The sequence below is a fragment of the Pan troglodytes genome, chromosome 5 (assembly GCF_028858775.2).
Source record: "Pan troglodytes isolate AG18354 chromosome 5, NHGRI_mPanTro3-v2.0_pri, whole genome shotgun sequence".
Classification (NCBI taxonomy): domain Eukaryota; kingdom Metazoa; phylum Chordata; class Mammalia; order Primates; family Hominidae; genus Pan; species Pan troglodytes.
Window position 1 is genome coordinate 41,524,646 of NC_072403.2, and position 26,619 is coordinate 41,551,264.

Consider the following 26,619-nt stretch of genomic DNA (forward strand, 5'->3'; position numbering starts at 1 on the left):
AAATACACGCCTGTGGTCCCAGCTACTGGAGAGGCTGAGGCAGGAGTATCACGCCATGGTTGCGCCACTGCACTGCAGCCTGGGCAACAGAGCAAGATATTGTCAAAAAAAGGAAAAAAGAATAGCATTGTAGTAAATGAAGTGTATTGTTAATGGCGCATAGTGCCCAGTGATGATTTGGTTATCTGGACCACTGAAAAAAAAAAAGTCAGTTGATGATGCCACAATGGGCTAATACATGTAACACAAACAGTGTAATTTATTTTTTATTTTTTTAAATTTTTTGAGACAGACTCTTGCTCTGTTGCCCAGGCTGGAGTGCAGTGGCCTGATCTTGGCTCACTGCAATCTCCGCCTCCTAGGTTCAAATGATACTCCTGCCTCAGCCTCCTGGGTAGCTGGGATTACAGGTGTGCGCCACCAATGCCCGGCTAATTTTTGTATTTTTAGTAGAGATGGGGTTTCGCCATGTTAGCCATGTTGGTCTCGAACTCCTTCAGCTCAAGTGACCCGCCCGCCTCAGCCTCCCAAAGTGCTGGGATCACAGACATGAGCCACCGCACCTGGCACAAACAGTGTAATTTATAGCAATATATTTGCAGCCACCAACCATGGTTCCCAGTTGTTTGTAGATTTTGGTGGGTGGGTGGGTATGATCATTTTAGAGCACTGGATTACAATTATGCAAATATTCATTACATGCCAAAATGTCTTTTTCACTGTTTTCCCTTTAAGACAGCTAATCTCTGAAAATATCACTAATATGGAGCAGGTGACGTCTTACCCATTCCACATAAACAATCCTCTAATACTCACATGAAAAGACAGATGGATTTTCAAGATGTACTATTAAGTGAATGGTGAGTTGCAGAATGATTTGTAACATGATCCTATTTCCAAGAGGAAAAAAGTATATATGCGTTTGTATATTTGCTTATATATAGAAGAAGTTTGGAAAGATAACTTACCAAACTGCTAAAACAGTGTTACCTCTGGAGAATGAGATTTGGGAGGATAAGAAGGAATTTTCACTTCTTAATTTTATTTTTATATTATTTAAATAGTTTAACATTAAACATGTATTACTTTCATGATATTTTTAAACTTAGGGAAAAAAGATGAAACATTTCATGGTTCCACTCATCAGGACTTTTTATTCTTTCTCTTCAATTTAATTCGAACATTTCAGATTGCTTTTTATGGAGAGCAAGAGAACTCTGGCTAGGGTATGTTGAGCAAGGGGTGCTTGTGCGATGTCCAGAAGGTTATCAGAGATAAGGCCTGAGCTCAGGAGAGAAGTGTGGGTGACAGTTATATGTTGGGGAGTCATCAGATTCTACACAATAATTAAGATAAAAAGTACTGTTGCAATTATATACTACTAAGCAAATAAAACCGTGGCTTTCAAACTTTTAATATCCAAGTCTTACTTCTGATTAGGTTGAGCATTCCTAATTGGAAAAATCCGAAATCCAAGATGCTCCAAACTCTGAAACTTTTTGAATTCTAACATGATGCCACAAGTGAAAAACTCCACACCTAATACTTGTTTTCTAATGATTCAAGGTACACAAATTTTATTTAATGCACAAAATTATTAAAAATACTGTATACTACACTGTTTTTGTTTAACTTGTGGACAAAGACTTATGGTTAGGTGCAAAAAATAAATCCTCTTTTGCAACCCAGAACTCATTGTTCAGTATGAGTTTTGATACATATAAGAAGGTGTTGCAGGAAGTCAGGGACCCCAAACGGAGGAACCGGCTGAAGCCATGACAGAAGAACGTGGATTATGAAGATTTTATGGACATTTATTAGTTCCCCAAATTAATACTTTTGTAATTTCTTATGCCTGTCTTTACTGCACTCTCTAAACATAAATTGTAAAGATTTCATGGACACTTATCACTTCCCCAATCAATACCCTTGTGATTTCCTATGCCTGTCTTTACTTTAATCTCTTAATCCTGTCAGCCGAGAAGGATGTATATCGTCTCAGGACCCTGTAATAATTGCGTTAAGTACACAAATTGTACAGCATGTGTGTTTGAGCAATATGAAATGTGGGCACCCTGAAAAAAGAACAGGATAACAGCAATTGTTCAGGGAATAAGAGAGATAACCTTAAACTCTGACCGCCGGTGAGCCGGGCAGAACAGAGCCATATTTCTCTTATTTCAAAAGCAAATGGGAGAAATATTGCTGAATTCCTTTTCTCAGCATGGAAAGTCCCTGAGAAAGAGAATGCGCACCTAGGGGTAGGTCTCTGAACTGGCCCCCCCGGGGCATACCTGTCTCTTATGGTCGAGATTGCAGAGGTGAAATAAACTCCAGTCTCCCATAGCGCTCCCAGGCTTATTAGGAAGAGGAAATTCCCGCCTAATAAACTTTGGTCAGACCAGTTGATCTCAAAACCCTGTCTCCTGATAAGATGTTATCAATGACAATGGTGCCCGAAACTTTATTAGCAATTTTAATTTCGCCTCTGTCCTGTGGTCCTGTGATCTCGCCCTGCCTCCACTTGCTTTGTGATATTCTATTACCCTGTTAAGTACTTGACGTCTGTCACCCACACCTATTCGCACACTCCCTCCCCTTTTGAAAATCCCTAATAAAAACTTGCTGGTTTTTGTGGCTTGTGGGGCATCACGGATCCTACCAATGTGTGATGTCTCCCCCGGACGCCCAGCTTTAAAATTTCTCTCTTTTGTACTCTGTCCTTTTATTTCTCAAGCCAGCTGACGCTTAGGAAAATAGAAAAGAACCTACGTGATTATCGGGGCAGGTCCCCCGATAAGAAGGGATATTATGATACCTGAGACAGTTAACTGATGGGAGTATTGATAGCCATAAAGGTTGGTTCCAGGCCAGGCGCAGTGGCTCAAGCCTGCAATCCCCACACCGAGGCGGGAGTATTGCTTGAAACCAGGAGTTCAAGACCAGCCTGGGCAAGAAAGTAACAAACACCTCATCTTCACAAAAATTTAAAAATTAGCTGGGTATTGGGGCATGTGCCTGTAGCTGCAGCTATTCAGGAAGGGGAGGCTGAGGCAAAAGGATTGAGCTCAGGAGTTGGAGGCTGCACTGAGCTTTGATGGCACCACTGTACTCCAGCCTGGGTAACAAAGACCCTGTCTCTTAATAAAAAAAAGATGGATTCTAGGACTGTAGAATAGATAGTTAAACAGCATGGGATATGAGGGACGTCCTCAGCAGTATTAATTTTGCATTCCAATTTCATATTGACGATACATATGATGGCTTTTTGTTTTAATGGAGTTATCTTGAGAACATGATATCTGGAGTTAAAGGTATTGGCATATTCCACACATCTGTACTATTCTTGAGTGTCATCGCTTAGGAATGAATATGATTTGAATTCATTCATGTTAAGAGAGGGTGTCAAATTGAGAACCAGGCAGATCCACCACCTACAGTAAAAAGGACCCTAAAGTACACTGGTTGAAGAAATTAGATCCCAAAGATTCTTGGTGAATTTTGAAGTCTTCATCAGTATATCCATATTAAAAGGAGATGACAGAAGCCAAAATAAAAGAATTATGGGCTGACAGGACAAGTGGATTAAAATAAGCATCAGTTTCATTAAAAATGGCTAACTTGAAGATAAATCTTTTGACTCCAGCTCTTTAGAGGATCTAAAGTGGCCCTGATGGATAGTGGAAGAAATCACAACATGGAATTCCATGAATAAAAATTTATTGACTTAAAAAAATAATAAAAATAAAAAATATTGTATAATATTACCTTCAGGCTGTGTGTATAAGTACATATGAACATAAATAAATTTCATGTTTACATCTGGGTTCCATCCCCAAGATACTATATCTCATGTATACATGTATGTGCATATGGTCAATTGACAATGTCACAATGGGCTAATACATGTGATACAAACAGTGTGGTTTATCATAGTTATTTGCAGCAAACAACCACAGTTCCTTATTGTTTATAGATTTTGGTGGGTACAATCATTTTAGAACACTGGATTATAATTATGCAAATATTATGCATTACATGCCAAAATATCTTTTTTCCCTTAGAGAAATTTGCAAATATTCCAAAATCTGAAAAACTCCAAGATCCAAAACACTTCTTGTCCCAAGCATTTTGGATAAATGATACTTGACAACCTGCAGTACTTTTGGCAGCATAATTGAATAATTAAAACGCAAACCATCACTAAAGAAGTCAGCAAGACTATGATGGATTTTAAAAGATCTACAGCACTTAGAAAGTGTCTGAAGTTACTGTACTATTCCCCTCATTGTCTTTTAATACCATACCATACCATTGTTCAAATGAAACTACTTACTGCTGTTTTACCCCCTGAAGCAACCTGAATCCTTCTCTGGCACTTTCTTTCTTGACTTTATGCATTGCCTTTTTTGTTTGTTTGTTTTGTTTTTTGAGATGGAGTCTTGATCTTGTCGCCCAGGCTAGAGTGCAATGGCACGATCTCAGATCACAGCAACCTCCACCTCCCGGGTTCAAGTGATTCTCCTGCCTCAGCCTCCTGAGTAGCTGGGATTACAGGCATGCGCCACCACGCCTGGCTAATTTTATGCATTGCCTCTTATCTCTCATAAGCTGTATCCAGCTCTGTACCAAGACAAGAGACCCCTTAGCTCAAAGGTACATCTGATAGGCATCACTGTTAAAGTTATGGCAGCAGCTGGGTCCAGTGCCAAGTGCCTGAACCTCCAGCAACTTTGGAGGTTGAGGTGGGAGGGTCGCTTGAGCCCAGGAATTAAGTCTAGCCTGAGTAACATAGTGAAACCCTGACTCTTCAAAAAAAAGTAGTTGTGGGCCAGGCTCGGTGGCTCACGACTGTAATCCCAGCACTTTGGGAGGCTGACGTGGGCAGACCAGTTGAGGCCAGGAGTTCAAGACCAGCCTGGCCAACATAGTGAGACCCCATGTCTAAAAAGAAACAGAAATTTAAAATAATAATAATAAATTAATTGAAAGCTGAAGGATAAGTAGGAGCCATTCACTTATTTATTCAACAACTATCTACTGAATACCTACTATGTGCCAGGCACTATTGTAGTGGAGATACAGCATTAAACAACAGAAAACAATTTCTGTCTCCATGGAACTTACATTTTGATAAGGGTGAAGACAGTAGGAATGAGCCCCTATTATTTGTCTAGGTTTTCTATAGAAAGTCAAATTTCTACCTGTGCCACAGTGGTAGAGTAACTTGAGGTGATTCACTAGGGCCAAAGAGTTTGGTTCTAAGTGTCCTGATGATTTCTAGGAACGAGCCAACAAGGTAACATATGAGAAAAGTCTATAAACACTATACATGTAGAGAATGTGTCCTATTCATTTTGTACTCCACCACCTAGTATAAGTAAATGGCATAGGAACACTACTCAATAAATGATGAGATGATCACGATTTTCAAAATCACAGTCCATGTAAAGATGGCAAAATATCAGACACCATAAAGAATCAGTGCTGAAATACCATTACAAGCTAAGTATATTCCTTCTCTAAATTTAATCTGAAAAATCTAATCTGGAGAATTACACTGTACCTGAGCGTTTAACTATAAAAGTAAAAATAAAATTCTGTTCTAATCAGGAGTACTAATTAAGAACACCTAAGCATAATTAAAATCTATCTCTGAAGTGCATTATAAGAGTGTCTGTGCATACACAACACATAGCAGATTTACCTTATTAATTAGATTAGTTTGGTTTAAATATGGACAGTCAAGAACAAAGGACCACACCTAGCTGCCAATATTTGAGTATACATTAACTAGCAACTGGAGGAAGAGATGTTTCAGACTTGAGACGCAGACAGAAAAACCCAAAAGTTTTATGTAATACTGTATCCTCTTATAGTACTAGCTCATTAAAACACTATTACATAAATTGTTTCCCAAAGTCCATTATATGCCTAAGAGAAAAACTGTACAAGAATAGCATTTGAGTCTGTGTAGAAAGAATAAAAAACCTCGGCCATCTTAAATCCCCATCTTAAATTCCATAAAAATATGGAAGGAAGAAAAGGCCAATAAACTCAGATCTACTATTAACTAGCTGTGGAATCTCTGGCCCTCACTCAGTTTTTCCATCTATACTTTTCGGGGGTTAGACTAGAATCATATCTAAGGTTTATTCCAACTCTGTTATTTTGTATTTATTCATTAAAAAGTAATTTATAAATATATGTTTTACTTTTGGGGAAAATGAGGTTTGCTATGTGGACGGAAAAACAATTTCCAAGGGATAGAAAGTTATCTTAACAATACAGAGTTCACTTTCCATTGCAACCCTCTGGCAAAATATGAATTCTGAGCTTTACCCACTTACATGTGGTATTAGTTTTCTACAGATGCCATAAGAAATTACCACAAACAGGCCGGGCAAAGTGGCTCATGCCTGTAATTCCAGCACTTTGGGAGGCCGAGGCAGGTGGATCACTTGAGGTCAGGAGTTTGAGATTTGAGACCAGCCTGGCCAACACAGTGAAAACCCATCTCTACTAAAAATACAAAATTTAGCAGGGCATGGTGGCGCGTGCCTGTAATCCCAGCCACTCAGGAGGCTGAGGCAGGAGAATTGCTTGAACCCGGGAGGTGGAGGTTGCAGTGAGATGAGATCGTGCCACTGCACTCCAGCCTGGGGAAACAGCAAGACTCCATCTCAAAAAAAAAAAAAAAAAAAAGAAAAAGAAAAAAAGCCGGGCACGGTGGCTCACGGCTGTAATCCTAGCACTTTGGGAGGCTGAGGTGGGTGGATCACAAGGTCAGGAGATCGAGACCATCCTGTCTAACACGGTGAAACCCTGTCTCTACTAAAAATACAAAAAAAAATTAGCCGGGAGTGGTGGCGGGCGCCTGTAGTCCCAGCTACTCGGGAGGCTGAGGCAGGAGAATGGCGCGAACCCGGGAGGCGGAGCTTGCAGCGAGCCGAGATCGCGCCACTGCACTCCAGCCTGGGTGACAAAGTGAGACTCCGTCTCAAGTAAAAAAAAGAAAAAAGAAAAAATTAACACAAACTTAGTGGCTGAAATAATACCAATTTGTCATCTTACAGTTCTGGAGATCACAAGTCCAGAATGGGTCTCACTGGGCTAAAATCAAGGTGTTGGCAGGGCTGCATTCCTTCTGGAGGCTCTGGGAGAGCACTCATCTCCTGGCTTTTTCCACATTCTAGAGGCTGCCCACATTTCTTGGCTGGTGGCCCCCTTCCTCCATCTTCAGCCAGGAATACTGCATTTCTTTGATCATTCTTCTGTAGTCATCTCTCTCTCTGACTATAGTTGGGAAAGTTTTCCACTTTTAAGAACCCACGTGATTAAGTTGAGCCCACCTGGATAACCCAGGATAATCTCCCCATTTCAAAGCCTTTAACCTTGTTCACATCTGCAAAGTCCTTTCTGCCCTATAAGGTAACATATTTACAAGTTCCATTTTTGAGGATCCATTATTCTCTCTACCACCGATACCTAATCATCCAATCAAGATCCTAAGAATTTCTCTCAAGCTTGGAATTCCACTGACTTCCTCCATTTTGTACTTAGGGGGTCTCACAACATTCTTTCCTTTTCCTTTTCTTTATTTATCATCCAGTTGGATAACAATGTTCTAATCTAAAATAAAATTTAACATTTTATATCATTCTGAAAATACATTCAGAAATTTAGAAAACATAAAGTAAAACATCTGGTTTCTCGATTTTGTAATAAAATTATAAGGCCAGGCACAGTGGCTCACACCTGTAATCCCAGCACTTTGGGAGGTTGAGGCAGGCAGATCACGAGGTCAGGAGTTTGAGACCAGCCTGGCCAACAAGGTGAAACCCTGTTTCTACTAAAAAAAAAAAAAAAAAAAAAACAAAAATTGGCCAGGCGCGGTGGCTCATGCCTGTAATCCCAGCACTTTGGGAGGCCGAGGTGGGTGGATCACGAGGTCAGGAGATCCAGACCATCCTGGCTAACACGGTGAAACCCCATCTCTACTAAAAATCCAAAAATTAACCGGGTGTGGTGGCGGGCGCCTGTAGTCCCAGCTACTCAGGAGGCTGAGACAGGAGAATGGCGTGAACCCCAGGAGGCAGAGCTTGCAGTGAGCCGAGTTTGCGCCACTGCACTCCAGCCTGGGCGACTCCGTCTTTTTTTGAGACTCCGTCAAAAAAAAAAAAAAAAAAAAAAAAAAAAGAACCTCCAGAACAATGCTGAACACAATTGGGAATAGCAGATATCTTGACTTGTTCTAAATATTATATAGGGAAAGCATTCAGTCTTTCAGCATTAACTATGATTTCAGCTATTTGTTTTTCACAGATACCCTTTATCATATTGAGAAGTTCCCTTATTTTCCTAGTTTGCTGAGTTTTCATCAGCAAGGCATGTTAAACTTTGTTAAATGTTTTTTCTGCATCTATTGAGCTGATCATATGCTTTCTCTTGCTAATGTGGTACATGACATTGGTTTTCAAATGTTAAACCAACCTTGGATACCTGGAATAAACCCTATTTGGTCATTGTATTTTATCGTTTTTATATGTTGTTGGATTCAATTTACTAAAATTTTGTTAAAAATATTGCTGGCTGGGTGTGGTGGCTTACACTTGTAATCCCAGCATTTTGGGAGGCTAAGGCGGGTGGATTGCTTGAGCCCAGGAGTTCGAGACCAATCTGGGCAACATGGCAAAACCCCATCTCTACCAAAAAATACAAAAATTAGCTGAGCATGGTGGCACACACCTGTAGTCCCAGCTACTCAGAGGCTGAGGTGGGAAGACGGCTTGAGCCCAGGAGGTGGAGGTTGCAGTGAGCCATGATCACACCATCACACAACCACACTCCAGCCTGGGCAACAGGGCGAGACCCTGGCTCAGGAAGAAATAAGTAAATAAATAATAAAAATCATAGAGTGACTTAAGAAATATTCCATCTTTATCAATTTTATGGAGGAGTTTGTGTAAAATTGGTATTATGACTTCCTAAAATGTTTGGTAGAATCAGGAATACCATGTAGGCCTAGAGTTTTCTTTGTGGGAATTCAATTTTTTTTTTTTTTTTTGAGACTGAGTTTCGCTCCTGTTGCCTAGGCTGGAGTGCTGTGGCACCATCTTGGCTCACTGCAACCTCTGCCTCCTGGGTTCAAGCGATTCTCCTGTCTCAGCCTCTGGAGTAGCTGAGATTACAGGCATGCGCCACCACACTCAGTTAATTTTGTATTTTTAGTAGAGATGGGGTTTCTCCATGTTGGTCAGGCCAGTCTCAAACTCCCGACCTCAGGTGATCCGCCTACCTCAGCCTCCCAAAGTGCTGGGATTATAGGCGTGAGCCACCAAGCCTGGCCGAATTCAATTTCTTTAATAGATATAGGACTTTTCAGGTTGTTTCTTCTTCAGTGAGCTTAGGTATTTTGTATCTTTCAAGGAATTTGCACATTTCATCTAGCTGTCTAATGTATTACTATAAAGTAATTCATATTATTCTCTCATCCTTTTAATAATTATAGAATCTGAGCTTTGTTAGCAATTCTTTCATTCTTGATATTGGTAAGTTGTCTTCTCTCTCTGATTCCTGATTAGTCAGATTAGAGTTTTATCAATTTCATTGTTCTCAAAGAACCAGCTTTTGATTTCACTGACTTTCTCTACTAGTTTTCTTTTTTTCTATTCCACTAATTTTGGCTTTTATCCTTAACTCTTTTCCTCTGTTTACTTTGGGTTTAATTTTCCCTTCTTTTTCTAATTTCTTAAGGTGAAAGCTGAGGACACTGATTTGTGATTTTACTTCTTACCCAATATAGACATTTAGTGCTATGAATTTTCCCCTAAACATTTGCATTAACCACAACCCACATATTCTGATATGATTTTCATTAAGTACAAAATACTTTCTAAATTCATCTTTGATATTCTTCTTTGACCTGTGGGCTTCTTAGGAATACATTAGTTTCTAAATATTTAATAATTTTCCAAGTATCTTTCTGTTATTGACTTTTAATTTAACTCCCTTTTGGTCAGCATACATACTTTATGATCTAAGTCACTTTAAGTGCATTGATGCTGTTTTTTTTTTTTTTTGAGACGGAGTTTTGCTTTTGTTGCCCAGGCTGGAGTGCAATGACGCAATCTCAGCTCACCGCAACCCGTGCCTCCCAGGTTCAAGCGATTCTCCTGCCTCAGCCTCCTGAGTAGCTGGGATTATAGGCATGCACCACCACACCCGGCTGATTTTGTATTTTTAGTAGAGACAGGGTTTCTCCATGTTGGTCAGGCTGGTCTCAAACTCCCGAGCTCAGGTGATCCTCCCGCCTCGGCCTCCCAAAGTGCTGGGATTACAGGCATGAGCTACCGCGCCTGGCCAACACTGACACTATTTTATGAACAAAAATATGATCTATCTTATTAAATGTCCTGTGCTGTGTGCAACTGAAAAGAATGTGTATTCTGCTTGTATTGGGTAGAATACTATGTAAATGTCAATTAGGTTAGTTGATAATGTAGTTCACATCTTCTAAATTATTTTTTGTCTACTTGTTCTATCAATTATTGAGAGACAGGTGAGGTATTGAAATCTCCAACTATAATTTTAGATCTACTTATCCTTTCAGTTCTATCAGTTTCTGATTCATGTATCTTGAAGCTCTGTTATTAGGTGCATATTTAGGACTATTAATTTCACTTGAAGGCAGCCAATCATGAAAGGCCATACATTATATGATCCCATTTATACGAAAGGTTCAGAATAGGCAAATTCATAGAGACAGAAAGTAGACTGGTGGTTGCTTAGGGTTAGGGGAAACAGGAGGAAATGGGGAGTGGGAGATTTCTTTTTAGGGTTATAAATGTTCCAAAGTGGGACAGCAGTAATAGTTGCACAAATCTGGAAATATGCCGGAAACCACTGAATTATATACTTCATTTTATTTTTGATTTACCTTATTTTATGTATTTATTTATTTATTTATAGAGATATGGGGTCTCGCTACATTGAGCAGGCTGGTCTTGAACTCCTGGTCTCAAGTGATCCTCTCATCTCAGCCTCCCAATGTACTGGGATTACAGGCATGAGCCACCACACCCGGCCTGAATTGTACACTTTAAAGGGGAGAATATTATGGTATGTGAATTTTATCTCAATTAAGCTGCTAAAAAATTATTCTACTCAATGGATGACCATAATTCATGAATGATATACATTCCTTCCAACTTATTAATACTCTATAACACTGCTATGAACATTTTTGTGCCTAAGCTTTTATCATATGTAATTGAAAGTATGGCTTCTTGGCTGGGCGCGGTGACTCGTGCCTGATCCCAGCACTTTGGGAGGCTGAGGCGGGCAGATCACCTGTGGTCACGAGTTCAAGACTAGCCTGGTCAACATGGTGAAACCCCGTCTCTACTAAAAATACAAAAATTAGCCGGGTGTGGTGGCAAGTGCCTGTAATCCCAGCTACTCAGGAGGCTAAGGCAGGAGAATCACTTGAACCCGGAAGGCAGTTGCAGTGAGCAGAGATCGAGCCACTGCACACTACAGCCTGGGTGACAAGAGCAAAACTCCGTCTCAAAAAAAAAAAAAAAAGAGTATGGCTTCTTGAACACAGTCTGCTTGAGTGAGAATCTTAGCTTGACAACATAGCAACTGTATGATCTTGTGCAAGTCACCAAGGTTATCAGTTATCAACATCTCTTGGGATTGTGAGGACTAAATTAAGTAATGCACATAAAGGGCTTTGTATAGTGCCTGTTACATGGTAAACTTTCAACATTAGTAGTAGTAGATGTTGTAATTATCATTTAGTTTGTGTTATTTTCTCTTTTTTATTTATTTATTTTTTTAATAGAGACAAGGTCTTGCTATGTTACCCAGGCTGATCTCAAATTCTTGGGCTCAAGTGATCTTCCTGCCTCAGTCTTCCAAGTTGCTGAGATTTACATGCAAAAGCCACTGTGGCTGGCTAGTTTGTATTATTTTCTTAAGAAGATTTTCAGAAGTAGTATGACCTTGTCAAAAACCATGAGCATTTATTTACGTGTCTTTTTTTTTTTTTTGAGACAGAGTTTTGCTCTGTTGCTCAGGCTGGAGTACAGTGGCACAGTCATGGCTCACTACAGCCTCAACCTGCCAGGCTCAAATGGTCCTCCCACCTCAGCCTTCTGAGTAGCTGGGATTAGAGACATGCACAACCACACCCAGCTAATTTTTTAATTTTTTTTTTTTTGTAGAGACAAGGTCGCACTATGTTGCCCAGGCTGTTCTTGAACTCCTGGGCTCAAGCGATCCTGCCACCTCAGCCTCCCAAAGTGCTGGGATTACAGATGTGAGCCATCACGCCTGGCTGTGTCCAAATATATTTCAACAAACTGCATCTCAAACTGGGTATACTAATATTTGGTGCCACTAGTAAGTATATATAAATATATAAGAGAACAAGGATTACCTAGCTATCATAATTACAGTAAATTTGTTTTGTTAATAGGAACTCATTTTAATTGTGCATTCATTTTTGCTGCTTTTGGCCCTTAGTTGTTTGAAAGCCAATAGTTTTCTAATTATACTATGAATCCTACACACCATGAATACCTACTGAATATGAAATGTCTGTAAGACCCTGTTCTAGGAGCTACAAAGAAAACTGAAATAAGTTAGCCCAAGGATTGTTTGTGAAGGCAAAGAAACATTTTAATTCCAAATAATTATTATTAGGTAGAAGAGAGCTACAAAGTGTTTCTGAGGGTCCAAAGGAGGCAGAAGATGGCAGTGTCTGAGCTGGATAGGCATACTTTCAACCAGCAAGGGTGTGGCAAGAGTAAAATCAAGGCTGGTAAAAGAACACAGCACGTTTCAAGCCTAAGCAGCTTAAGTGCAAAGTGGCTCCGGGTGGAAATGATGAGAGAGCAAGAGCACAAAGAGGACCCTCTAAAACAGAGCCAGTGACCATGTGAGCTGAGGGGGAGGGCTTCTCACACGGCAAACGGTACAGAAAGACGCAAAGACACAAAGCATCCTGACCCATCCAGGGAGCTGCATGTGATCCCACTTGGCTAAAGTGAAGGGTACATGTGGGAAAGAAGCAGATGATGCTAAATAAACAGGCAGAGGCCTGACTGTGAAGGACCTTGTGTGCCAAAGTAAAGTACGTGAACACTATTCCAAAGGCAACAGGGAACTGAGGCATTTTTAAGAAAAGAAATGACAAGCAGACTAGCTTTAAGAAAAAATTACTCTGGCACTCCAATGGTTTCCCATCTCACACAGGATAAAATCCAAAGTCCTTCTTATGCTTAATACCCTATACATGCTGATCACTCGCTATCTCTGAAATTATTTCTCCTTTTCCCTCACTCACTGCTCTGGCTACAGTGGCCTTCTTGCTGCCCCCTCCCATGTGCCCTTTCCTCAGTGCCTTTGCACTTGCTATCCCCACTACCTGGAACTCTTCCCTGGTTAGCTGCATAGCTCACTCCCTCACTCGCTTCAGGTCTGCCTTCATGTTCAAACCTTTTCTTATCAGAGTTGTTTTACTGTTACCGGAAATAAAAGAGAAAAAATCGACTATAATCAGCCCCACTATGTTTTCCTCCAGTGTATTTATAGTATTTGTATACTGCCTGTCTCTCCTTACTAGAATGTAAGCTCTATGATGGATCTCTTCAATAATCGTGTGACATTGAGATTGTTACTACTGACACGTCCAGACAGCAAATCTAATGGACGAGCTAAGTAATCTATCCACGGATATACTTCTAGTGAACAGTGGAACCAGGGAGACTGACTCTGGAGCCTGCACTCTAACTATTTTACATACTGACTCCCCAGAAGTGTCACAGGTCTCTGACTCTGATTCTAAAGCATTTCCTGTGAACAGGCTCCATGCTGACAAGCACTAAGCCAGCAAAAATTCTGAATTCACAGTATGTTCTTCTAAAAAGATGGTGATTCTTATAATTTGTATTAGCCAAGTTTTAAAAGCCAGGGAATATTTTTTAAATAATCAATTAAAATGTACAAAGTATCTGGACTTTTACCTATCCAAAAATTAGCTGTTTTTTTTTTTAGACCCACAGATATTCAAACAAGATGAAAGATTTTATGAACTAAAAGGAACACAGCATATGACACCAAAAACTACTTTCCCAAGACCCTTTTTCCGTTACCATATTCAATTTCAGGAATAAAACTCAACATCTTTAAAATAATCATCAAATTTTCTGACATGCCACTCCCGGAGGAAGAACAATGTGGTATCTACAGGAAAACATCCAGCAAATACAGTATCTTATGCACAGTAAAAGAATGAAAGGTAGGCTGCAGTAACATTTCTCTTTATTCTTTCCCCACTCCTGAAATTATTAAATTTCCTCTCTGCCCGGGCATTCTTTCATCCCATCTCCCATTACTATCAGTATCCTCTCCTTAAAATGCAGTTGTCAATCAACAGTTGTCCCCATCAACCACTTCATACCAGAACTCATCCACTCTTAATTTCAACTATTACCTCTATTAGTATAACTCCCAAATCCTAATAGAGGTAGTAGCTGAAATTAAAAGTGGCATAATTTCTCCCTCTTTCCTTCTCCAATCTTTGATTTCTCTCACTTCAGGACCCTTTTATTTCCTTATGTTTTTAAGGAAAATTAACTTTTTCAAAATTGGTCCCTTCTCCATTTATTTCATAATCTGTATTATCTGGCCATTCTCCTAGGTTTGCAACTTCAATATAATTTTTCTCCACTTAATCAATAGGACCTGCCAACTATTCATTGTTTCTTATCTTACTTTCGACTCCATAGCTATCATCACATTTTGAGTTTTCTTCCTCTCCTTTGTGAATTACTACAGTTCTCCAGAGGACCTGCCTACCTCCAGACGGCTCACTCACTCCCACTCATTCTGTATACACTGCTAGTGAAGCCTTTCTGACACAGCACACCCACCACATTACTCTCTAATTCATGGACCTTAAATAGTGCCCCAGCACAACAAATCTAAACTTCTCAAACCAGCACTCAGGGTCTTCTGCTCCTTTAGAATGTCACTAGTAAATGCTCCTCTTTTTTTTTTTTTTTTTTAGAGGAGTCTCACTCTGTCACCAAGCTGGAGTGCAGTGGCGCGATCTCGGCTCACTGCAACCTCCGCCTCCCAGGTTCAAGCAATTCTCCTGCCTCAGCCTCCCGAGTAGCTGGGACTACAGGCGCGTGCCACCACACCCAGCTAATTTTTTTTGTATTTTTAGTAGAGATAGGGTTTCACTATGTTTGCCAGAATGGTCTCAATCTCTTGACTTCATGATCCGCCCGCCTCGGCCTCCCAAAGTGCTGGGATTATAGGCATGAGCCACCGTGCCTGGCCATAAATGTTTATCTTAAACATTCTAAAAAGATAAAAACCTAGAAACCTAACATTCTGATCTTCTACATCTGAATCTGTACAATACACACTATGGGTCTGTAGAGGTCATAGTACACTATCTTCCACCTAACTTCAACAGATCACATCAGGCAATGGAACTATGGACAGTCCCCAACTTATGGTTTGGGTTACGAGTTTCAACTTTATGATGGTGAGAAGGCGATACACATTCAGCAGAAACAGTACTCCAAGCACCCATACAACTATTCTGCTTTTTCACTTTCAGTTTTCAATAAATTATGTGAGACATTCAACACATTATAAAATAGGCATTCTATTAGATGGTTTTGCCCAACTGTAGGCTAATTTAAGTGTTCTGAGCATGTGTAAGGTAGGCTATGATGTTCAGTAGGTTAGGTATATTAAATGCATTTTCAACTTGTGATATTTTCTATTTACAATGAGTTTATCAGGAGGTAAAACCACCATAAGCCAAGGAACATATATATTACCTAATCTATCATCTTCTGAACATCTCAAGCTACCATGACAAGGATTCATTTTCAGAAGTTTAATCCTTCTAATCCACAAAATGAAAGTGTGTACAGTTATCAGAAAAATAACACTTCATATCTTTAGTAAGAGTACAAATTTGTTGAATATTTTTAAGGGCGAATTTCCCAATATCTACTGAAAGTTTATGTGCAAATATCCTTTAGCCCAGCAATATCACTTCCCGGAAATAACCTGTAGATATTCTCACAGAAGCAAGCAAAAATACATGCAGAAACACTACTATTATAGTAAAAAAAAAAAAAAAAAGGGAGGGGAGTGGATTTCCTTCATAGACTTCTATTATACATCTCTACAATGGAAAATTATACAATTAAAAATAAAGACACAGTTACAAACGAATTGATATGGAAAGTTTAAGAATGCCATGAAGGGGAAAAAAAGCTATTTATAGAACAGAATATAATTATCCTATTTGTGTAAAGAAAATGTATATGAAGGCTGGGCACGGTGGCTCACGCCTGTAATCCCAGAACTTTGGGAAGCTGAGGCAGGCGGATCACGAGTTCAAGAGATCAAGACCATCCTGGCCAACACAGTGAAACCCCGTCTCTACTAAAAATACAAAAATTAGCCGGGCATGGTGGCAGGCGCCTATAATCCCAGCTACTCGGGAGACTGAGGCAGGAGAATCCCTTGAACTCGGGAGGTTGCAGTAAGCCGAGATTGCACCACTGCACTCCAGCCTGGGCGACAGCGAGACTCTGTCTCAAAAAAAAGAAAAGAAAGAAAATGTATATGAAGAGAAAATACCTAGAAAAAATATAGTAAGCCATTAATAGTAGCTAATTCTGGAGAATGGGGCTCAGGGGAAGAAACAATAAATTTTCACTTGTTTTGTGTGTGTGTGTGTGTGTGTGTGTGTGTGTGTGCATACATAGATGCATGCCTTTTAAAAAAATCAGTTTATTAAATTTACATTAATAAAGAAAACTGAGTATAGCAAAGGCTCTTAACCTTAGATGAATATAATTGATCTTGATTATCCACAGTACAAGAAATATGAGCTACTAAAAGTGCTTAATGAGAAACTCATCCATTCATTCAACTATTTATGGAACACTTACTAGGCGTCAAGCATTGTGCCTGATACTGACATAATGGTGAACAACAAAGACCTAGTCCCTGCTCCCAAGGAACTTACAGAAAGGCCTTTTGGACTCCATTTTTCCTGTCTCCCCTGTAAGAACCACTCTGACTTACAAGTGTGTGCTCTCATTATGCCTATTACGCTTATGGCTCCCATAAGACAAATATTAATTAATAGAATCATTATACCAACCAAAAAGAATCCTTAAAATGATTAACCCGTTTCCTCCATAATTAATATTTAAAGTTATTAGAAGCATAATCTGTGGAAAGAACAATTCAACAAGCACTCTTTCAAATAAACAAATAAGAAGTAACCTAGTTGGCTGGGTGCAGTGGCTCATGCCTATAATCCCAACACTTTGGGAGGCCGAGGCAGGTGGATCACCTGAGGTCAAGAGTTTGAGATCAGCCTGGCCAACATGGTGAAACCCCATCTCTATTAAAAATACAAAAATCAGCCAGGCGTGGTGGCGAGTGCCTGTAATCCCAGCTACTCAGGAGGCTGAGGCAGAAGAATTCTCTATTAAAGATACAAAAATCAGCTAGGCATGGTGGCGGGCGCCTGTAATCCCAGCTACTCAGGAGGCTGAGGCAGAAGAATCACTTGAACTCAGGAAGCAGATGTTGCAGTGAGCTGCGATCCCGCCACTGCACTCCAGCCTGGGTGACAGAGTGAGACTCTTTCGAAAAGAAAAAAAAAAGTAAACTAAATGTTAAATGAAGTTTAAGGGAAATCAGCTAAGAACATTCAAAAAGGGAAAAAAATTATAGGAAATTTTTATTTTATTTTCTTCGCTAATTTAATTTTTCTACAATGAGTGTGTAACACAATAAGAAAGTAAAAGTTATTATTCAAAAAGAATCCTCTATGGCAACAGCAGATCAGCCACTGCATAAAATCCAACTCTTCTTCCCACTATACCCAGCCCTTTACAGTCTGGCCTTGCTGAGACTCCTTGTGTGAGCCCAGAGCCCACTCCCCTTTATGCTGGAAATAGCATCCCGGGACTTTCCTCTGGGAAGCCCTGCTTCTCCCTCTTAGGCTAGGCCCAGTGTCCATTTTTTGCCAGTCAGTGCTTTCTATCCCTTTGGCTACCACAACAGTTCAGGGGTAAACACACAACACTAACAGACCAAAACCAAAATCAATCCTGAAAAGAGTCTAATTTTAATGAAACTATTAAATTGATTATAATTAAGTGACATGTAATACAGCTAAAAATCCTTTTAAAAACTTTGTAATAAATGGAATTTTCACTTAATGTGGCCCCTAAATGTTCTGTGTGACTACAATTTCAAATCATAAAACTGGAATGGAATAGTTATAAGTCACCTCTTTTGTTGTTGTTTCTTTTTCTTCTTTTTTTTTGTATTATTATACTTTAAGTTTTAGGGTACATGTGTTGTTTTGTTTGTTTGTTATTATTATACTTTAAGTTTTAGGGTACATGTGAAGTCACCTCTTTTGTTAAAATGCACAACAATAAAACAACAAAATATAATGACACAATTTCCATTTCTAAGAAACTATCAGAACTTCATGATTGTCTTAAAGAATTAGAATGTTAAATTCCTATCAATCACATCCTGTTAAAATACTAAGTATAGAAACAGTAAGAAAATGCAGCTCAACCAAGCATATACATTAGTCACATTTCCTCTGATAATTTTTTTTATAACTTCAAAACTAAAGACTCCTGTAGGAAGTATTTTATAAGGAACCTAAAATGAAACAATATCTAAGAAAACACTTGAGATGCAATTAACTTTTCAAAAAAAGTTTGATCAATTAATCATTTTCTTCTCAACTCTAAGAAAGCTATAGACTGTATTAATAAATCACAGGAAAACAAAGTTAAATTCAGTGTATGAAAACAGAAGTTAACCATTAGAACTCCCTAAGACTGAAATAGGCTATCCTGTAAAACAGGGACCTCCTCTTCCTTGGAACTAAGCTAAAACTAAAACTCTGGAATTCTCTGGAAATAAGACATCCTTGAGGAATTCAATTGATGTGCCAGCTGTTTTGTTTCTTGAAAGAATATAGCTGAATACATACAATAATCTGTTGCCTTTTTTTCTAGCATTGCACAATATTCCTGGCCTACAATGCACATACTGTATCTATTATCATATTTAAGCATCTGACAGCATTATTATAAGAATCCTTAATATTCATCTCTAATTAAATACATACATATTTCAGTTTTCAAAAGAGCATGGTTTTCAGTAAAGTATCATATATATGTTTTCCACAGTCTAAATACAATACATTTCCTGAACTTTTAGCTTTCAGTTTCCTGTTCGTCAGTGGCCACAGCTCTAGAGGCAATACATAAACACACCCCAGCCATGGTATTTCCACTTTTGACAACAGTGGACATGAACTTAATATGACCAATATAATTACAATGCATAGAATGGTACCTGATGGCTAAGACAGCAACAGAAGAAATTCAGTAATTTTCAAAATTAGAAATATAAATTATGTTCCATATGTAAGAATTCACATAACAAACCTCTTATAACTTATGACTCAGAAAAAGTTTCTCTCTTCTGAAAAATTGAAAAAGCTTTCTTTACTGGACAATAACTATAAAACTCACCCTGTTTCCTTTTTTCTCTTGCTTGCCAGGAAGCTCAGAGCTAAATTTAATATTCAAACACAGAAACTATCTTGCCTCAGATTACTGGTATAAAGATTTCTTCCCATTCCCCCATTCTGCTCATTATTTCTCAAGTGATTTATGCTCATTTTCTGTCTTTGTTTTTAATGGTCTTTGCCTGTTTTGCTTTAATCACAAACTATCAAATCCTTTTCAATGAATAGGTTAATATAAATTATAAATTAAAGAAAACTTAATGACCTTAGTTTGTATCTTCACATCACTGCATAACTTGTTAATGCAATTTATAAAAAAATGAAGGTTCTAAAAGGTATCTTTGCTGTTTTAGAGTTAATTATTTCACATGATTCATGATTCACTTTTAGAAAAGCCAATGACAATTTTTTTAAATAAAAGAATGATAGAATGAAACAAGGATCAAAACTTAAAATTACTAAATTAGAGACACGGAATTAGGAGGATTCAAAATTTTTTAATGTTTTAAATTTACTAACAAAATTGGTCTGGCAAAGCTAGATAACTATCATAAAAAATTAACTTACATAAAGTGTATTAAATTCTCAGCGGGCACAGTGGCTCATGCCTGTGATCCTAACACTTTGGGAGGCTGAGGCGGGTGGATCACTTGAGGTTAGGAGTTCGCCCTGGCCAATATGGTGAAACCCCGACTCTACTAAAAATACAAAAAAAAATTAGCCGGGTGTGGTGGTGGGCACCTGTAATCCCAGCTACTCGGGAGGCTGAGGCACAAGAATCGCTTGAACCTGGGAGGCGGAGGTTGCAGTGAGAAAAGATCGTGCCACTGCACTCCAGCCTGGGCAACAAAGCAAGACTCCATCTCAAAAAAAAAAAAAGAAAGAAAAGAAAAGAAAAGAAAAACTCATATACTGCTATCTGTGTCATTAGCTGCAGAGTAGACAACAGGTATAAAAATATTGAAATAGTCTAGGAATCTAAGAAAAAGGGAAAAAACTCAGTCACATATTTAAAAAATATAAATGCACACATACACATGAAAATATCTCATATATGGTAATACCAAAGTTTGTTAAATGGAGGTAAAAGCAAAGTATTAATGAAATTAATAAGCCAGGTGCAGTGGCTCATGCCTGTAATCCCAGCACTTTCTGAGGCCAAAGTGAGACGATCCCTTGAACCCAGGAGTTTGAGACCAGCCTGGGCAAAATGGTAAAACCAAACCCTGTCTCCACAAAAAATAGAAAAGTTAGTTGGGCATGGTGGTGCACACCTGTAGTCCCACCTACTTGGGTGGCTGAGGTGGAAGGATTGCTTGAGCCAGGGAGGAAGAGGTTGCAGTGAGCTGAGATCGCACCACTGCACTCCAGCCTGGGTAAGAGAGTGCAATCCTGTCTCAATAAATAAATAAATAAATAAACAAATAAACAAACAAAAACAGGTTAAAAGAAACTACAATCCAAACTGACAAATCTAGCCAAAATCTTAAAAAATATATCATGAATTACAGAAAATCTAGAATATAGTCATATTAAAAATGGAAAAGTGAAATGAACACATTTTATAAAAGAAAAGACAGCCTATAAAGCGCCTAACATTATATTAAAAGGTCCCCACTTTTAGGAGACACAAATAAAATGAAAATAAAGGGAAGGAACAAGGTAGCCAAATAGTATCTATAAAATGAAAGTGAAAAAGTCAATTATCCCTTTCTCTCTCAAGGTATCAGAATTGCAGGGTAAATACCTAAAGAAGTTAAAGTACAAAAAACTTCATATTCTAAGAATGAAGTTAACAGCAAAATTTATTACTATGTAAATTTAAAAGGCTAGCAACCACCCATAAATACAGTTTTAACATATTTTTTTCAAACAGCAATAAAATAATTCAACATAAGAAAACATTCAAAAAATAGAAACAGAAGTTCCAACACAATATATGAAGGGGCTAAGAGAAACCTACACACACAAACTCAGCCCTCAAAAGAACCCTAAAATCTAATTTAGAAGAATTTTTTTTTTTTTTTTGAGACGGAGTCTCACTCTGTCTCCCAGGCTGGAGTGCAGTGGCGCAATCTCGGCTCACTGCAAGCTCCGCCTCCCGGGTTCACGCCATTTTCCTGCCTCAGCCTCCCCAGCAGCTGAGACTACAGGCTTACGCCACCACGCCCAGCTAATTTTTTGTATTTTTAGTAGAGACTGGGTTTCATTGTGTTAGCCAGGATGGTCTCGATCTCCTGACCTCATGATCCGCCCACCTCGGCCTCCCAAAGTGCTGGGATTACAGGCGTGAGCGACCGTGACCGGCCACTATCTTCTCTCTTAATAGCATAATTAGAAGATAAAATTTGTTATAAAGGGTAATCATCCAAATACAAAACAAGTTACAGATCAGAAAAGGGGGGAAAAATCCCCTTTTACCTTCAGAAAAATGAAGACAAGAAAAAGAAACCAAACCATGAGAAATATAAATAATCTGATACAAAGTATTGAGGACATGGAAAAAAGTTTTGTATAGGCATTTGTGAATTATACAATTCAACTTCAGTGTTTAAAAATAATAAAGAAAAATTAATATTTCAGTAAAAATCAATCTAGTCCAGAAGCTTGCTTTTTTTTTTTTTTTTTTAAAGAAATAATGTGGCAGATTGCAGAGGTCTACGACATCTTTATGCAACCCAGGCCACTTTTTACTTCTCTAATCATGGGAAAGAATACACAACATGAAAAGCTTACCATTTGCAAAATGATTTCTTGATTATGCTTATGGCGACTAAAAAGTATTTGTGGCTGGAGGCGGTGGCTCACGCCTGTAATCCCAGCACTTTGGGAGGCTGAGGCGGGCGGATCACAAGGTCAGGAGATTGAGACCATTCTGGCTAACACGGTGAAAACTTGTCTCTACTAAAAAAAAAAAATACAAAAAATTAGCTGGCGTAGTGGCAGGCGCCTGTAGCCCAAGCTAGTCGGGGGGCTGAGGCAGGAGAATGGCGTGAACCTGAGAGGCGGAGCTTGCAGTGAGCCGAGATCGCGCCACTGCACTCCAGCCTGGGCAACAGAGAGAGACTCCGTCTCAAAAAAAAAAAAAAAGAAAAAAAGTACTTGTACATTATGCAAATGTTCAAAATGCAGAGAGGGCAAATGTATTTAAACATACGTTTCCAGGGAAGAAAAGGAAGTGATGTGATAGTGAATTGGTGATTGGGAATTAACATTATATAAGAGAAAAAATTACCAGCCCTGTAAAAAGGGAAGAGAATATTTATTGAGCAACTGGTATGGCCAGACGCTAAGCTTAGGGCTTTATACCTTCTAACACATTACATCTAGGTAGAAAAACAATGTAGAAGAAAATGCTTGAATACATAACATACCATTATGTGTTGTGTGTGGCATATATTAAAATCTAAGAGATTGGCTGGGTGCCGTGGCTCCTGCCTGTAATCCCAGCACTTTGGGAGGCCAGGGCAGGCAGATCACTTGAGGCCAGGAGTTCGAGACCAGCCTAGGCAACAGAGTGAGACCCCATCTCTACAGAAAATTTAAAAATTAGCCAGGTGCGGTGGTGTGCACCTTTAGTCCCAACTACTTGGGAGGCTGAGGTGGGAAGAACGCTTGAGCCTGGGAAGGAGCTTTGATCATGCCACTGCACTCCAGCCTGGGCAACAGAGCAAGACCCTGTCTCAAAAGAAAAAAAAAGAAGAAAACAGAAACAAAAAGTCCACTCTTTTGAGAATACTATTTATGTTTATAATACTATTATATTTATAATTTACAACTCTAAAAATGAAAGCAAGAAACCCTCTTCTCAAAGCAGATTTTGGAGACTTGGTTTTAAGTATTAAGAATAGTGAGGCTCATCTGAGAAATACAATCATGGGCTTATTAATAAGGTTGAATTATTATCATATAGTTCCTGGTAATAAAACTATTTTTTGTCTTGGTGCTTAATAGTAATAACAGAAAATTTATTTATTGTACTACTATAATTCCCACCCAGATAGCTGAGAATCACACTGAGATGAGAGTATAAAACAGCCTTCATCTAGTCCTGAAAGGGGCAGCCCTGCTCATTCGGTAGCTGTGGATCTTGAGCATATGCCTCTACTTCCTCTGAACCTCAATTTCCTCATCTGTAAAACAAGATGGCTGGACTAGAGGATGGTTCCCTTCCTTCTTCCCTTTCTCCCTCTCTCTGGTCCTTTCCACCTTATGGCTTGATGATTTAGGATCTAGACTGGGGTTTTGAAGACAGAGAGGAAACACTAGCAGAAAGCCACTAAACTTTGGAGAAAAGGAGTGAGGATTATGTAAACAACTAGAATACAGAGAAAAAGAGAAAGCCAAAAACATTTACAAAAATAAATGAGCAAATAAAGAAGCATAATGGCCCAGTTTAGAAGATTATGAGCTTTACTATCAAAATTAGCTTGAATAGAAGTTTCAGTTATTTTGAAATCAAGGAAGGTAGAAATGCTGGAGATACAGACTTAGAAATTATCTGTAACACATAAGAGTTGACAAATAACCCAAGAGTCTTTCCAAGTTCCCTCAGTACATATGGAAAAGATGTCACACTTCTTGGCTTACTTATTCATAACTGTGCCCCGACATATTCATCCACTATTTTCCAACAAGCTATCCCTCTAACCAATTTGGCTTCATCATTTCAAACAAACCTAGAGTATCTCCCCTTCATTATCACTCAATGTTCTATCTGAAATGCATTCTCCCTTCTCTCAACTTATTAATAATAATTTATCAAGCTCTAACAATGTTTGCGGAGCCATTCTAAGTGTTTTACATGTATTAACTCATTTAATTCTCTCAACAATCCTAGGCGAGAGATCACGTCACTTGCTTAAGATGACACAGTAGCAGAACTAGGATTCAAACACAAGCAGTCTGGCTCCAAGGAGACTGTCAACTTGCTAATTAGTCCTTCAAAGCTGAGATCAAGTTCTGTCACCTTCCTGAAGTTCTCATTTGCTTAGCCTCTTGAGCCCTTAAGTAAACCACTCCTTTGCCACTTACCATTGGATCTAGGTTGTTAATTATCTTTTGTGCATATGTTCTGTCTTTTCTGAGAGCAGGATCATGTCCTGTTCATTTTGTTAACCCTACTTAGAACCTAGCAGAACTTAATAAATATCTGGAACACAGCAGTACTTATTAATGAAACTACAATAGTATTTAATATTTAGTGAAGACATACTAGGAGCTGAGCTAAGTGCTTTACATGTATTGTCTCATTTAATCCTCACAACAACCTTGAGGTAAGTGCTCATTTTGTCCCTCTCGCATGTTATAGTTGAGGAAACTGAGACTTACAGAAAATAAGTATCTTATCCCATACCACAAAGTGGTAGTGATAAGATTCACTGAAGTCTTACACGAGTCTATACCATACTCTAGGCTGGGTGTGGTGGCTCACGCCTGTAATCCCAGATTCTACGGATTCTACAGATATAGCATTTTGGGAGGCCGAGGCGGGTGGATCACAAAGTCAGGAGTTCGAGACCAGCCTGACCAACATGGTGAAACCCCGTCTCTACTAAAAATGCAAACATTAGCTGGGCGTGGTGGCACATGCCTGTAATCCCAGCTACTCAGGAGGCTGAGGCAAGAGAATCGCTTGAACCTGGGAGACAGAGGTTTCAGTGAGCCGAGATCACGCCACTGCACTCCAGCCTGGGTGACAGAGAAACACTCCGTCTCAAAAAAACAAGTCTATACCATACTCTTAATCCCCAGCCTACCACAAAACACCTTGAGGGAAGAAAGCATCAATCCTAACAATTTAATTCAACTTGCACTTAGCAGCAGCAATACTTCAGCATTACTGAATGCTGTGGATTCAGAATTAGAAGTTCAGCTCTGCCTTCAAGAAACTCTCACAGTCCATTATGACTTCAGGATCAAACTTTTATCAGTGCAAAAGTCATCATCATCGAAACTTAGGATTTTAACTTATATTTTAGGGGCAAAATCAAAACAATCCTTGGAATTCTCTTCTACACCATTCCTTCTACCCTCAGGCTTGCCCACCCCCTCTAACCCTAGGACTCCTCTCTCCAGTTGCTGTATAACAGAGTAGAAGGGTCCTATTAATCCTAACAACTATTGGGACATCTGAATTTAAATCAGTAATAGCTTAGACTCAAGGGCCTATTTGATAAATTCCACAGTCATAATGAAATATGGGTAATGAAGGACAGCTGGACAAAAGCAGCAGCAAGAAGAGAAAAAGAGGGATTTGACGTCATAGTGTAAAGCAAATAGAAAAAGAAAAGGCAAGAAAAGCAGGAGAGTGGATACAAATATTAATAGAAGGTGAAAGTAAGGGTCCAGGATAAATTCAGTGGAGAAACATAAATAAATCTAAATCCACTTTACAAACGCTGACACCTTTAATTATTTCTTCTCCTAACCGCTATCGGAAACAGAAAAATATGTATGAGAAACAGCCCCTGAAAAATCATTAACTAGGAACAGCATATAAATTAGTTTTTTTTCCTGAGAAACCACTCATCTTAGAATTTCGGAACTGCAGAGGGACCTTAAGATACTACCTAAAATCCAACCCACTCATTTTATAAATAAAGGCTCGGAATGGTTAAGTAATTTTAACACGCCCAAGATCATATAGCAACTTAGTGGCAACACTCCTGAATCTCATTCCAGTGTCTAGTCCTACCATACCAGGCTTCCTAGGAATGGTTTATTTTTCTTTTTTTTCCACCCTTAATAATCATTAAATTATTTTCTGCATAAGCATTTCCAAATCCCTATATTATCTGTAGTTCCATAAGAGAAAATAATCAGATGTTCTCAATTATCTAGGGCAATATAGTATTTCATTCTCTTATCCCCAAAGTCAGTAATTACTTAAACTGGGTCTTGGTTTGTACCAGGAGGAAATTTTAACATTTCCCAAAAGGGCAGAAATAAGAAAGAAATCTCCATAAACTGACCAAAAACAAGGAAAAACTACC

General features: G+C 38.9%; 1 protein-coding gene and 1 non-coding gene across 16 annotated transcripts in view; one reads left to right on the forward strand and one right to left on the reverse strand.

The window, feature by feature from the left end:
* The window catches only part of FKBP5 (FKBP prolyl isomerase 5), a 155,182-nt gene that overhangs the window by 76,697 nt on the left and 51,866 nt on the right, over positions 1-26,619 (reverse strand). The window contains exon 2 of one of the 15 annotated variants that reach the window (XM_054685723.2): positions 22,361-22,528. The exons of the other annotated variants lie outside the window; for them this stretch is intronic. The gene's annotated coding sequence lies outside the window, so the exon portion shown is untranslated. The remainder of the gene's footprint in view (positions 1-22,360; positions 22,529-26,619) is intronic. 15 annotated transcript variants of the gene reach the window in all.
* LOC112209671 (small nucleolar RNA SNORA40) lies at positions 1,608-1,735 on the forward strand. The gene has a single exon (XR_002944494.1). It is a non-coding gene; the product is annotated as a small nucleolar RNA SNORA40 (small nucleolar RNA).